The sequence below is a fragment of the Apium graveolens genome, chromosome 9 (genome assembly GCF_009905375.1).
Source record: "Apium graveolens cultivar Ventura chromosome 9, ASM990537v1, whole genome shotgun sequence".
NCBI classification, from domain to species: Eukaryota; Viridiplantae; Streptophyta; class Magnoliopsida; order Apiales; family Apiaceae; genus Apium; species Apium graveolens.
In genome coordinates, this window is record NC_133655.1 from 221,993,090 (window position 1) to 221,999,379 (window position 6,290).

At 38.3% G+C, this 6,290-nt stretch overlaps 1 non-coding gene across 1 annotated transcript; it reads right to left on the reverse strand.

Moving 5' to 3' along the window:
* Positions 1-5,636: 5,636 nt before the first annotated feature.
* On the reverse strand, positions 5,637-5,743 carry LOC141687769 (small nucleolar RNA R71). The gene has a single exon (XR_012561253.1). It is a non-coding gene; the product is annotated as a small nucleolar RNA R71 (small nucleolar RNA).
* Between the last annotated feature and the right edge of the window lie 547 nt (positions 5,744-6,290).

Consider the following 6,290-nt stretch of genomic DNA (forward strand, 5'->3'; position numbering starts at 1 on the left):
TTGCTCAAGCAAAGAGAGAAGAAAAAGCCATATTAAAGCAGGAAAAGAAGCAAGCTGCTCTAGATGCAAAGAAGTCTAAATAAAAGAAAGAGCAGATTGCTATCTTGGCCAAGCTACAGGCTATGAATTCATCTCAACAAATTCCCTCTCAACCATCTGAAGCTGCTGAATCAAAGAAGAAAATTGAAGAACAGAAGAAATCCCCAAGGAAGAAAGAATTGGCTAGAAGAACAAAAAGGAAACTGGATATTGTTGACAAGGAATTGGAAGATCAATTTCCTAAGGAACCCACACATGCTTCAACTCAAGCATCAAAGCCCTCTGTGGTATTTGAAGACATAAGGGTGGTGGATCCCTACATAAATATTCATGGTGAACCTATTGTGCCAAAGGATGAGCCAATAGAGTGGGATAACATACCAATTCCTAACTTCAGCTTACCAATCCTTAGCAAGCCAAAAAGGACAAAGTCAAGGGCAGTCAAGAAAGTGAAGCTGTCACCTCTCAAATCCAAATCAGTAGTTAAAGCTCAACCCAAAGTCAACAGGGGAGACTACTTGTACTTGTGTGACATCAAAGAATTTTCAGATCTAAATCTTTATCTGGATGAACTGGATGAAGTGAGGGGAATTGATGCATACATGAACCTACCCGAAAGGTTAGTGTTCAAGTACAAAGGAGGAAGGGAGATTCAATGGCCACTTCACAGGATTCTTCAAGAAAGCCAAGCTGTACTGATTAAAGTTTATTCATCCTTCAAGAAGAACTTTGGGTTCAATGTAACTGCAAGAAGACTAGTATTGAAGAAGATTGAAGAACTAAGGAGTATTAGAGCTAAAGATGCACTCCCAAAGACTCTAATCATCCCATACACAGGGAGAAGAGTGCATCTAAGGCCCTACTGGCTGATGGAGTTCATAGATGACAAAGGTGTGAGAAGATTCTTCAGGTTAGAAGACCAATTGAGTATCTCTAGCAATGACACTCTCTTGGAAATGCAAGAAAAGCTAGATCTCTCAGAATCTGATGAACTGGAATTCCACAGGCAGCTCCAAAATCAGATTAATGAAAATAACAGAAAGCTTGGAAGAAGATCCAGACCTTCAAGAAACTAGAAAAATCTGCTCAGGCTAGAGGAGCATCTTGAAAATGACTGTGAGCCAAAACTTGTACCTTTTGTTTAATTGAAGCACTTTTTAGTATTATCTGCTTATCTTTAAAGCTGTATGTTTAGGATATTTTGTTATCATCAAGTATCTCTTAATTTATGGCTACAATTCCAGTAGACATAAATTGGGGGAGATTGTTGTGCATATGTTGTGTACTTGATGATTTCATAAATAAAACATCTAAGTAGATTTTACTTAGTGAAATAATGTAGCACTCGACGGATAAGAATTATAGTCCCGACGGATAACTCATTATAGTCCCGACGGATGTTAACTTATTATCCATCGAGTGAGTAGCTTATGTAATAATAAGTCTGTAGCGCAGTTCTGTATACATCTTTGTATAGATTCTATAGTAGCCTATAAGTCATGTTGACTTTAACTAGATATACAGAGTAGGTTGATTAATTGTATATAAATGATGTCTTGTAATTCTGCATAAGTGAAATGAAGTCAAGTGCCAAAATAGCTACCAACGGATGATTAACAAAGCCATTGACGGATGATCAAATGACTATCAACGGATGTTTAATATAATATAGCAGTCGACAGATGATCAATGTAGCCATCAACGGATGTTCAGAAAGTCGACGGATGATCATATATCCAACGGATGTTCATAGAATCCAACGGATGATCATATAAAGAATTCAAATAGCAGTTAAACAGTGAAAGCTGAGCACAGCCATCGAGATGTATACAAAACTACTGTGGAAGCCCATTAACTGGGTAATAGAGGACAAAAAGCAGCAAAGCTTAAGACTGATAGTTTTTATATTTATTCAGTCTTTTTGACTTTGTAATCTTGGTAATATATAAACCAAGAATGTAGCAAATAATAAAATGAGGGTAGTGATACAAAAACAGAGAAATCTTTGTAAGCAAAATCCGTAGCATTTCTCTGTACTCTCAGTAGTTCTATTTGTAAACAGCTGTGAGCATTCTTGCACGCAGAGTCCTCTCGATATATAATATATATCTCTGGTTGAATTATTTAAATCCACCAGAAAGTTTTTAAAGACTCTTGTTTTTAATTACTTATGTTTTGATTCTATTAAGTTTCTATTCCGCATTTTGCTAATCAAAACACTTATATCTATATTCAAGTTGAACATTTTTATTTCGAGAAAAAGGTTCAAGAATTCCATTCAACCCCCCTTCTGTAATTCTTACTATATTGTTAAGGGACTAACAGTCTTTTTGAAATTTCTTCATCCAGCTTCTGTAACTTGGGGTCTTGATAGTAGACTGATGTTTCCTTCCCCTTAAGCTTCAGTGTCTGCATAAACTTCTGTGATTCTTGACTTTCACCCTGTATTAGAACATCAGGCTTAGTCAGAACTTGCTTATCAGAACTTATTCTTCTATCAACATCAAAACTTGATTTCTATGTAGAAGTTCCTGCTTTCCTGAATGAAGAGCCTTTGCCTTGTCCATGACCTCTACCCCTTTCAGAGTTTCCCTGGTCATCATTTTCATCATCATTTTTCTTCAGTGCTAAATCAGATTTGCATTTGGACTTAATCACTTTCTCCCCATTTTGGCATCATCAGGTAATAGGAGAGAGAGAAGTAATTCCACTGAAGATTGGATTTCATTTAGTTGAACTTGTTGAGAAGCTTGATTCTTCAGTACTTCATCAATCTGAGCTTGCTGTTTCTCCTGAGCTTTCTCAATATACCCAATGCGGTCAAAGGCTGGTTTAAAAAACTTGTTCTTTTCCAATTTGATATTCATGTCTTGCTAAATCAGAGTTTCTTGAATTTTGTTCACCTTGGCTTGAGTTATTGAGTGTTGACCTTGAAGGTGCCTTGTAGTCAATGCAGTAACTCTGTGTTGTGCTTGAAGTCATCATTCACTAGCATCTCATCAGCTTTAGCGAGGTGCTCAGCAAGAATTTTTTCAGTAGGAACAAAATCAACTTTGTTCCACTCCTTGATACATTCATGTCCTCTTGGAGTTTCACTCCAAGGTACTGGTGCATCCCCTCTCACAAACTTTTTAATCAAATCAGCTTTATGAACTGCTAGTAGAGGTGCATGTCCTGAAGGACCAGCTGCATCAGCATTTTCATTTATAGCATCTTCACCAGTAGTGTCAATATTTGCAGCATCAGAACTTACAGAGCCTACAGAATCAGTTTTCTCTAATAAAATGATAGTATTTGAGGCTATAGAGGTTTCAAAATCATCCTCTAAGTTCTGATCAACATCCAAATTTTGATGCGCACCTAATATCTGAACTTCATCATCTAGATTCAGAAGAGGTGTTGTTGGAATATCTGCATTGAGATTAGCATCTAAAATTGGTGTTGTTGGTGGAGTATGTTGAGGAATGTGATAAGTGGCATTTTATACCACTTAGAACGTCTTAAAATGGCTTAAATTGGTGTCTTGAAATCAAGTATTTTGTGTATTTGATGCGTTTTTCTAGTGTTTATGCATTTCAGGGTATTAGTTGCATTTCGGAGGAGGAATCATCAAGAATAAGCCTTGGCATGTGTTCACCATTGAGAGAGGAAAAGAACGGGCAGATTACGGCGAAGAAACGGAGCAAACCTGGAAATTTTCCAGTAGGGTCCTGCGCTCCCGCGCAACAATGCTGAGCGGCCGCGCAGCAGCCTTGCGCGCCCGCGCAGAAATGCTGAGCGGCCGCGCAGGGTCGGGGAAAAAGATATATTATTTTAGACTTCTACTTCTGTTTGGCTTCCAACTTCTATGTAATCTGAGTTTTATGGGACTATTATATAGGTATATTTGAGACGTTTTCATAGAGTATTAAGAGGAGATTATATTTTAGATTGTGTTTTGCAAGAAGCGAAGGAGATAAGGAAGAAGACCGATTTAGCACACAGCAACGAAGAGGAAGCATATATTCTTGTGATTCTTGTTTCGTTGTAGCGTTGGATGCTAGTTTTCTTGCTTTGACTTATTTACTCTTGTGACGTACTCTGTTTTAATATAATCAGTTTAGTTGTTATTTTCTTGTGTTTGTTTATCATGATTTCATATGAACCCATGATGGCGATAAGTTCTATTATGGGCTAATCGTGATCATGGGGTTGCAACGGATTTATTATGGAATTCTTTAGTTAATTTTTTAATACTTTAGTATGTGATGATTGCATGATATCTAGTATTGGTTGTGCGTATTCGTCTTATGTGCGTCGCGAACATATAAGATAGGGTGTTAATCTCCTGTGAAGCGACGGTGGATCTTGAGATTTAGAACTTGCCATGCTAGCATAGGTTCATGTACGTTGTGCATGATTAGTGGGTAACTCTAACAGTTTTATTTGCCCTATGTAATCAAAAAAGGAATAACTTGTGCTTAAATCGTTGTGTTGTCAATTTCTGTAGACATATAGGAACTCAACATAATTGATGACTATTCAACTTCTATCTTAATTGTGGATGTTTGGTAGAATGGTATTAGTACAATGAAAGTTGGCTTTTATCAGTTTCGTGTTATTCGATTAATATCATCACTGTCACATGCTAAAGGTAATAACAATGGCTATAGAAGGAAGTAATAATGAAGTTGTGATCTCATGAGTGTTTTATTATTGATAAATTGAAGTGTTAGTTAGGTGGTTAATTAAGTAGTTAATTATAGTTAATATTTAATCAACAATTTTAAGTGTTATTATCTTAACATTGAGAAGTAGTCATACATTGGTGAGTGAGTTAAATTAGACAATAAATTAGTCTGAGTCTCTGAGGGAACGAACTAGAAATTATTCTATATTACTTGCGAACGCGTATACTTGCGTGAATATTAGTGCGTGATTTCGCCCTAACAAGTTTTTGGCGCCGCTGCCGGGGACTCGGCGTATTTGTTTAGTTTATGTACTTACCATCATTGGTCATTAGGACTCAGTGATTAGGACGTAGTAGTTAATTACTCTTTTCGGTTGTGTTTCAGGTACTTTAGCAAACGTTTATGCAAACTCGTTCTCGTGCTCGCAAGAGGACCTTAGATACAGCTGAGGAGAAAGACGAAGTTCTTGATACACCGGAGAAGTTAGATTTTGAGGATTAGGATTCAGGAACTGAGCAGAAAGAACCAGTAAACATGGGAGATCGTATTGTTCAAGCTGATCCAGCTCTTATGGATTTTTCTCGGCCTAAAATTGATGACATTCAGTCAAGCATCCTTCATCCGGCTATTCAAGCTAACACCTTTGAGATCAAGCCGGGCACTATTCAGATGGTGCAGAATTCTGTTTCTTTTGGAGGAGCGGCAACTGAAGACCCCAACATGCACATAAGGAATTTTGTCGAGATCTGCAGCACTTTTAAGTATAATGGCGTGACTGATGAGGCTATCAAGTTGAGGCTTTTCCCATTCTCACTGAGGGATAAAGCTAAAGACTGGTTACATTCTGAACCAGCTGGGTCAATCACTACGTGGCAAGATCTTGCGCAAAAGTTTCTGGTGAAGTTTTATCCAATGGCAAAGACTGCTGCTATGAGGAGTGCTCTTACTCAATTTGCGCAGCAACCTACAGAATCTATGTGCGAGGCTTGGGAACGCTACAAGGAAATGTTGAGAAAATGTCCACATCATGGAATGCCGGATTGGATGGTAATCACTGGTTTTTATAATGGTTTGGGGGCCCAATCTCGGCCCATGCTCGATGCAGCAGCTGGAGACGCCTTATGGGCTAAAAGCTATACTGAGGCATACAATCTTATCGAGACAATGGCTGCAAATGAGCATCAGAACCCAACTCAGAGGATGACGTCAGGCAAGGTAGCAGGTATTCTAGAAGTTGATGCAGCCACCGCTATTGCAGCCCAGCTCCAAGCGCTATCAATGAAGGTTGATTCTCTGGCTACGTATGGAGTTAATCAAATAGCTATGGTTTGTGAGCTTTGTGCAGGTTCTCATGCTACGGATCAGTGTTCTTTTGTCAATGAATCTGTTCAGTATGTGAATAATTATCAGCGACAACAGCAGCCTGTGCCAGCGACCTATCATCCTAACAACAGAAATCATCCAAATTTCAGCTGGGGGTATAATCAGAATGCTATTCAGCCACCATATCAGCAAGGAGTAAGTAAACAGTTTAACCCACCTGGATTCCAGCAACCACAACAGTATGCTATAAGGCAATCA